Genomic DNA, 7594 nt, shown 5'->3' with positions numbered 1-7594 from the left:
CCACAGCCCCTGTTTCCATTGGACGTTCCTGATCTGGTTAGTTTTGTCTTGCCTAAAAACAGCGATGTGAAACATAACAGTGAAATAAAGTCGTTATGTGTTGGTTGACAACGGTATACTTAATGAAGTAACTATGGAAACTCATCTTCACTAATAAACCCCAAAGAAAGCCTGAATTATAGTCAACGTGCTTAACTCAGTAGTTTGCTTATATTAGATAACACCCATTCGCATCCTCCCAGTTCCTTAAACGGATAATAACAGTCACGTGTGTAACGCTTACGTCACTGCCGTACCTTCAGAATAGCGACCATTTTCATCGTTTACCGCGTGCAATTGGTGAGTGTTATTAAACTCAGGTTAATGGGTTTGGATATACTTTGTTTATGTTGTGAATCGATAAGCTGGTCTGATAGGTATGCAGCACGAAGCAATTTCAGCTTGTGTACAATCATACAAGGAGGGTTGTGGAGTAGCACAGGCTTTGCATCTCCGTTGTGCTGTCTAGAAGGCCGTTGAGTTTAGGGCTGGAGTCCCGTGAACCGGCCTTGCGCTGTGGTGAGAGATCGACAACTTCGTATTATCCGGTTAAGACTCGTTGCTGTATGGCTAAATACTGTGATAGTTGTCAGCTCACTGCTTGTGTTAAAAGTTTTCCTCGACCCATAAGGCCCAAGCACTAGGCATGCAGCGCTGTATTAGTTATACTCCTCCCCATGCATTACTTATGACTTCTGTGCATTAGATCTGTAGTGCGTGATAGTAACACATTTGCTGGGGCTGGATTTTTTTTTTAAGTATGATTCCGGGTTAGCTGGTGCCCTCCAATAGAGAGTTGCGTGTGTGTAAGGGTTCAAGCCTAACATTTGTTTCATGTTTGGACGCGATTACCAGGTTATGGGTAGTTTGATTGTTGTCATACTTGACAGTCGTCGTTCTTCTGCGCCCATTTATTCAGTCTGTAGTGACCGCTTTCCTAGATCAGTAGAAAATAAAATCTTAATGTGCATGTGTGTCAGTATCTTCTAGAAAGGTATTCTTCCTAGGAAAAAGGTTTATCTTTGTAAAATGTTTATTTTTGACAGGTGAGTTGGCAACAACAAAAGTACTGAAGTTAGTTTTTTTTTTTTTGGGGGGGGGGGTACCGTGGCGTAGAGAGTTAAGTCCTTGCTTATGTACAAAACATCTGAAATGTGATTATTGGTAAGCGTTGAAAGTGTACTTGTTGGTACCTAAATGTTTAATGAATGTCTGCTCTAGTATCCAATTCTCATTTCCTTCAAGAAGGTGCAGTAGAATCCAGTATCTGGAAAACTGGTATTGCTGACACAACAGATGAATAAATTTGTAAAGAGACAGTTTGAAACGCTAAACTGTGTAACAGGTTTGGTGGGGCAAGCCATAATTTAGAAGCGAGTGATCAGTGTGGCAGTCAGTTAAAAAAAAAAACATTGATTCTTGGTGGAAGTGGGGGGGTGAGGTGAATAACTATTAATTCTCCACTATTGTTTCTAAGCTTGTTTGTAGGCAACATAAGTTGGCACTGCATTGATTCCAGATTAGTTTACAGTACTTGCAACTCTATTTCTTCGGGTCACGTGTGCCGGCAGAGCTGCATGCCTCACAGATTGAGGGAGGGACTCGGTTCAGATCTTCCAGCAGGTGTTTTCACATTACATTGTTGCTTTTGCAGTACTGTGTAGATTCTTTTTTCCAAATGATATTTATCTTGTCTGTCAGGTAAACTTTGCAGAAAAGTTAAACATTCATTTTCTGGAGCATCTCAACGCTTTGAACATTTATTTGTTCCACCACACAGATTTGGGGAAGACGTTTTAAGATGAGTTGTGTGGCTCTTTAGTACAGTAGTATAGGAAGTGCCTTGCTTGATTTTGGTTAGGATACACAAGGAGCGTTGGAGGGGAAGAGATTATCCTGGACTTCATATGTCTTCTTGAATCCACCATCTGGCCCTTTGTAGGCTTACTGATCGTATGAATCAGATTGTGTAGGACAAGCATTTTCTTTCAGAAGGCAGAGACAATCTTGTATAGGGTCAAGTATGGCCTAACCAAAACCTTGTAGACTCTCTTGCCAGAACAGGCTGCTAGTGAAAAGTAACTGGCTGGCAAAATTCTACACAAGCCTCCAGGTTTTGGCAGTTTTCACTGTCCTGGTGAAATGTATAGCAACACCCAAATTATTTGATAGTAAAAGTTTGATACACGTAGTATTACACACGCACACTCGCTCGGTGCTCTTCCACTCTGTTGATTCTTGGCCAGTCGGCCCATTCATTCAAGATTGACTGGGGGGGGGGGGCTTAGTCATCAGAGCGGTTATTACCCCACCTTCCTGTGCTTGCCTGATAACAGTGGAAGGGAGCTATGCAGTGGTCTGACTGCCCTGGTTGTCCTGCACTGCTGTAAGGGGCATTGTTGTGTAGTGCTTTATTCATTAACATGTTCCTAGGTTCATATTGAATGACAGTCTACTGCAGCAACTTTCAAGTAGTGATGCAAACGTTTGAGTGAGTCTTTAAAAATTTAAACACATTAATTTGTTAAATTTTGGGTATTTTCTTGTGTAGCCGAGTGAATGTAAGAAGACTTATCATCCCCCCCCCCATGTTTTTCTTCATGGGGTCGGTGTGAAAGTTCAAATTCGGTGCTAGATTCCAAACTTATTGATAATCTTGATTTACGGGTCTTCTGCTTGATTCCATCAAGTCTTCACCAGGTCATCATCTTCTGTAATGCACATGTGCCTGCACCACTGTTATCAGCTTTTGTTAGTCACCTCTGTTGTTGGGACTGCATTGACCTCTACTCTGATGTAATCCACTTTTTCATCTGTTCCACGGTGTATTTACCATTCTTTTGTCATGCACTCTGCTGTAGCACCTCTGATTCTACCTGTGATCTCTCCATTCAGACTCCTTCTCTTTAACCTATCAGATTGGAAGCTGTTAATAATTTCCATTGTTTTCCCTTCTGTCTCAATTTTTTCAGCTTCTTTTGGTTCCTCAATTTGCTGATATAACTGTCTTGTCTGTTACTGCGTTTCATCCCGTGCGCCTTTCAGTTTTGCATTCCAGTCTCCTGTCATTTACTGTAATTCATGCAGTCTTCTTGAAGTGCAACTTCTGCATCCTATATGTAGCTTTATTATTCTGTCGCCTCCAACCTGTTTGCAGTTGTTTTAAGTAAAACACACATATATTCCACACACAAGAATGTATGCATTAAGTTGGTGCTCAAATTTTGTTTGGGTTCATATTGTTTTGTGCATGTGGCAAGGAGTTTTGAGGTTTAACAATTTTTGAGTAGAATCTTTGAGCCTGGCTGGCCAAAATGCAGAGTTTACAGGTGGTCATAAAATAAGGAAATTGTATAAAAACTACATTTGCTTTCTCTCCACTGTGACCACAGACCTGTTATGTTGAGTAGAAGAGGACCCCCGAAAATGTGTTGTTTGTTTTTATGATTAGCTGAGCAATATTCTGTTTAACTCGGTGGCTGAGGCAGAGAGTTCATTCTCAAAAAAGCTGGTCATGTCTTTATTTACATGATACGTATTCCACTTCTCTTCGTTACAGCATTTGCATTTTGTAGTGAAACCACTAGCACTATAAAGGTATGTCTTCCCATGGCATCCCATCATCCCCTTGTCTGTGTTTATCATGGAGAGATTGTTGTGCAGCTTCTTGTTCTCTTTGTATCCAGAGTGAAAGTTTGACTGTTAAATCCTTTTAAAACTGCCCATTTGCAAAGTCTGTAATTGTCTTTAAACACTGGCTTTTAAACCACTTTAGGTTTTGTGTTCATAACTGCTGTTCTGTGTCCCTTTCTTTCTAGTATAATAGTTCCTCAAACTCTGTCACCAAACATGCCACAGTCTACATTACAATGCTCATGTTAGTGTTGTGCTTAAGTTAAACAAGTGGAGAAACATTACATTTTAAAGGCAAGTGAGGCTGGAGGAGACTAGACTTATCTAATAGGATAGCTTTACACCCGAACTTCAATTGTGTAAATTGTGTACTAGTCTGGGTGATGCATTATCCCTGCCAGCAGCATTATCTCTTTCAATTAATAAAGCATAGTTGGCATGCTGGATACATTTGTTGGAACTGTTATTCCCTTTTGTTTGAAACTGTTTATAGCCTTATCTGTTTTGTGGGAGACTCTCTTGCAGCAGTGTCTACCCTTATGATAGTGAGCATGCCTGTGCATCAGTTTAAATTTAGCTTTCTTGTCCATCAGTTCACTGGTAACAGACTAATTTCCAACGACAGTCAAATACATTTCATGAAAGTTAAGTCCTATGAAAGCTGAAAAAATGAGGTTGTGACTTGGACTTTAATTATTTAGCTAACAAAACAAAAGCATGCTCACACTGTCACTTGCTGGGAGAGAAAAATTGCAATGCTAGTTTCAGCAGAGAGAGTTTGAATGCGGATTAATACGATGCTGTGCTGTCAGAGAGAAATAAAATTTGTGAAGTGTGCTGTATACTTAATCGAAAAATGCATAGTAATACAAATCCTGTTATTTTAGCTGATTTATAACCTATAAATGTTATTTTGTATACTTTCTGATTAACCAGCGTAAGGTCTTGTTCCAGCGAGACTGGATAAGAGGGGAGTCTGCTGTATGTCAAAACAAAGCAATCTTGCATTAAAAACGATACCCTAAAAATAGGTGTTTTAATTTTGCTCATCTGATAAGTGTAATATTAACAGGCATTTTATTGAAACCTGCTTGTTGAGTCCCGGTCAGCTAGTTGCATTCAGCCTTAGTTGCCTGTATAATTTGCATCTTTCAAGATATGGTGTCCATGGTCCCCTCTCTCTCACTTGCTACCACTTGTTCAAAAATCACCTTCTTCCCAAGTCAACACACGGATGTTGCACATGTCTTGATGGATTTAAAGCAATGCATAAGCAAACTTCTGAATTATTTCCTGCTGTGAATAATTTTGAGTTTTAGCACATATAATCCCCCCCTTACATCCAGATATTTGAAAATCTTTCTGAATTAGATACATGCAATGTTTTACACAAGAATTCTAGGCTGAGTAATGACCTGATACCAAGTTTAAAAACTTGTGAGATTTGAGAAATGATTCTGAGATTAGGGTCATGAAGCCTGATAAGTTGGTGGGCTTGTGATAATCAATAGTAATAACAGTTCCTTCACCTTACCAATGTAAACAGTTGAGGCGTACACTAAAGTATCCATTAATGAACTTAATGGAGCCTATAGAAAAATCAGAAACAGCTTGGAGAACGTGATCATTGATTAACAACTAGCTGAGTACAATTTTACGAATGTGACAAGTTCTATAACCTCTTCAGTTTTTGGTGTACCCAAAATGCATAAGAATATACATATATATATATATATATATGTGTGTGTGTGTGTGTGTGTGTGTGTGTGTGTGTATATATATATATATATATATATATATATATATATATATATATATATATATATATATATATGTGTGTGTATGTGTATATGTATATATATGTGTATATATATGTATATATATAACAAAAGTACTTGACAGAAACCAAGTATTTTTGAGGTTCTTGGCACTTTTACGGAAAACCAACAAGATAGGTTCATGGGTAGGTACTAGGCTATTGGCCCTGGGGCCCATTTCCCATCCAGTCATCAAGATTTTGAGTGCTAATGAGGAGCTTTGTTTGATATAGATAGGTAGTTTATTTCAGAGTATGGGAAGTCTCTGGGACAGGAATCTATCCCTCCGGCATGTTCTGTTTATTGTGGTGACAATGTTTAGGTCCCTAGAGCATGTAGCTCTGAGGGATTGGGATTTCTTTAAGTGGAGCATGTCCAACAGCTCTGGGTTTGACGTAGCTTTGTATGTTAGGCAGAGATCGCCTCTGAGTAGGCGATATGCAATGGAGTAAAGCTGGAGATTTTTGAGACAGTCTGCATAGGGCATCTGTTTGAGGCCGGTAATCCTCTTTGTGAGGTATTGTATTTCTGCGGCCTTTCCAGTTGTAGATGTCTTGTGAGGTACGTACCAAAAGGGGCGTTTTACTCTAATGGGTCTAGTGAGTGATGAGTAGAGGGGAACAATGACCTTTTTTTTGTTCCGGATGAGGTGTGCCACGTAGAAGGATTTCCTGACTACTGTGGTGATGTGATTTATCAAAGGAGAGACTACTGCCCACCTGTGTCCCAAGGTCTCATCACACTTTCAGTGTCAAGTATACTACCGCCTATGTTGTAGTTCATGGGTGCAGAGCTTTTACTAAAGGGAGTGACTATGCACTTTTTGGCATTGAACTAGAGGCCGTGGCTTTGACACCAGGCATCTGTCTCTTTGAGGCCCTTTTTTAGGATGTCCACATCATTAGGAGTTTCAATTACTGCTCCTAGTTTGCAGTCATCTGCGAACTTCGTTAGCCTGTACTTCAGAGAAGTAGATGCCAAACAGGAGAGGACCCAGGACTGAACCCTGTGGTACTCCACTTGTCACTGATCTGAAGTAGGATTTGGAGTCTGCTACTTTCACAGTGTGGGTTCTGTCAGTGAGCCATTTTGCAACCCATCTTGTGACATGGGGTTTAAACCTAGTTTAGTGAGTTTATCTATAATTCGAGTGGGGATGGTGTCGAAAGCCTTGGCAAGATCTAGATAGGCTGTGTGAACCACCTTACCCTTGTCTTCGGCTTTGGTGACTGCTTCAAAGAGGTCTATCAGGTTTCGGAGACATGATCTGCCTTTTACAAACCCAAGCTGGGTGGGGTCCAGAGTTTGGACGGTCTTAAGTTCCATGGCCTTGCAGACCAGGCTGGTCAGGCTAATGGGGCTGTAGTTCCTGGGGTCTGTGGTGGCTCCCCCCTTGTGGAGTGGGATAACTGTCGCTGTGCGCCATTCAGTAGGCACAAAGCCTGAGGTGAGGCTATGATTGAACATGGTACTTTGGTGAGGTGCCAGTTAGTTCTGTAGTTGGTCCCATGGATTCTGTATTCTTGGCTTTGGAAAGTGTGGTTTTTTTTTACCTTTGCAGCCGTGATTACAGGAACTTGCATTCTTCTGGTATAGAGATGGGCTCTCTAGGGGGTGAGAGGTTCAGTGCTAACTTTACCCCCCATCTGCCAGGATGTTGGCAATATCAGTTGGGTCTGTATATTTAGTGCCATTGTACTGTAACTTGGAGCAGATCTGAGTGTTGCCATTGAGATTCTTGACCATAGCTATAGAATGCTTTGTGGCTGTCTTTAAAATCAGTGGCGATTTGTTTTTGTAAGTAGCTTTGCTTTGGAGGATTTTATCGGATCGCAGCTTCTTACTGAGGCTGACCAGGGAGCTCCTCCACTCATGGGTTTTTATTCTCTTGCAACAGTTTCTTCCTTCTGTTGTAGAGTTTGTTTATGGCAGGGGACCACCAGATTGCCCCCCCCCCCCTTTTTTTTTTTTTTTTTTTTTTTTTTTTTAGGATAGCGTCTTGGTTCTGTTTTGGGATAGCACAATCCATGCACTCATGTAAGTGCTTATAAAGTGCAATTGTGTAGGAATCGGTAGTTGTAACTGTAGATTGTCCATCTGCATGG

General features: G+C 40.7%; 1 protein-coding gene across 3 annotated transcripts in view; it reads left to right on the top strand.

The window, feature by feature from the left end:
* The first annotated feature begins 218 nt into the window (after nucleotides 1-218).
* BTF3L4 (basic transcription factor 3 like 4) overlaps nucleotides 219-7594 on the top strand; it is a 199512-nt gene continuing 192136 nt past the window's right edge. Inside the window, exon 1 of one of the 3 annotated variants that reach the window (XM_044086070.1) lies at nucleotides 219-339. The gene's annotated coding sequence lies outside the window, so the exon portion shown is untranslated. Of the gene's footprint in view, nucleotides 340-391; nucleotides 417-533; nucleotides 559-7594 lie in introns of those variants that run through there. The other 2 variants (XM_044086069.1, XM_044086071.1) reach the window with 2 other exon arrangements.

This window comes from Protopterus annectens, chromosome 10.part0 (assembly GCF_019279795.1).
Source record: "Protopterus annectens isolate FY-2018-M chromosome 10.part0, PAN1.0, whole genome shotgun sequence".
In the NCBI taxonomy this organism is placed as follows: Eukaryota; Metazoa; Chordata; order Ceratodontiformes; family Protopteridae; genus Protopterus; species Protopterus annectens.
This window is presented reverse-complemented; position numbering and strand designations above follow the sequence as displayed.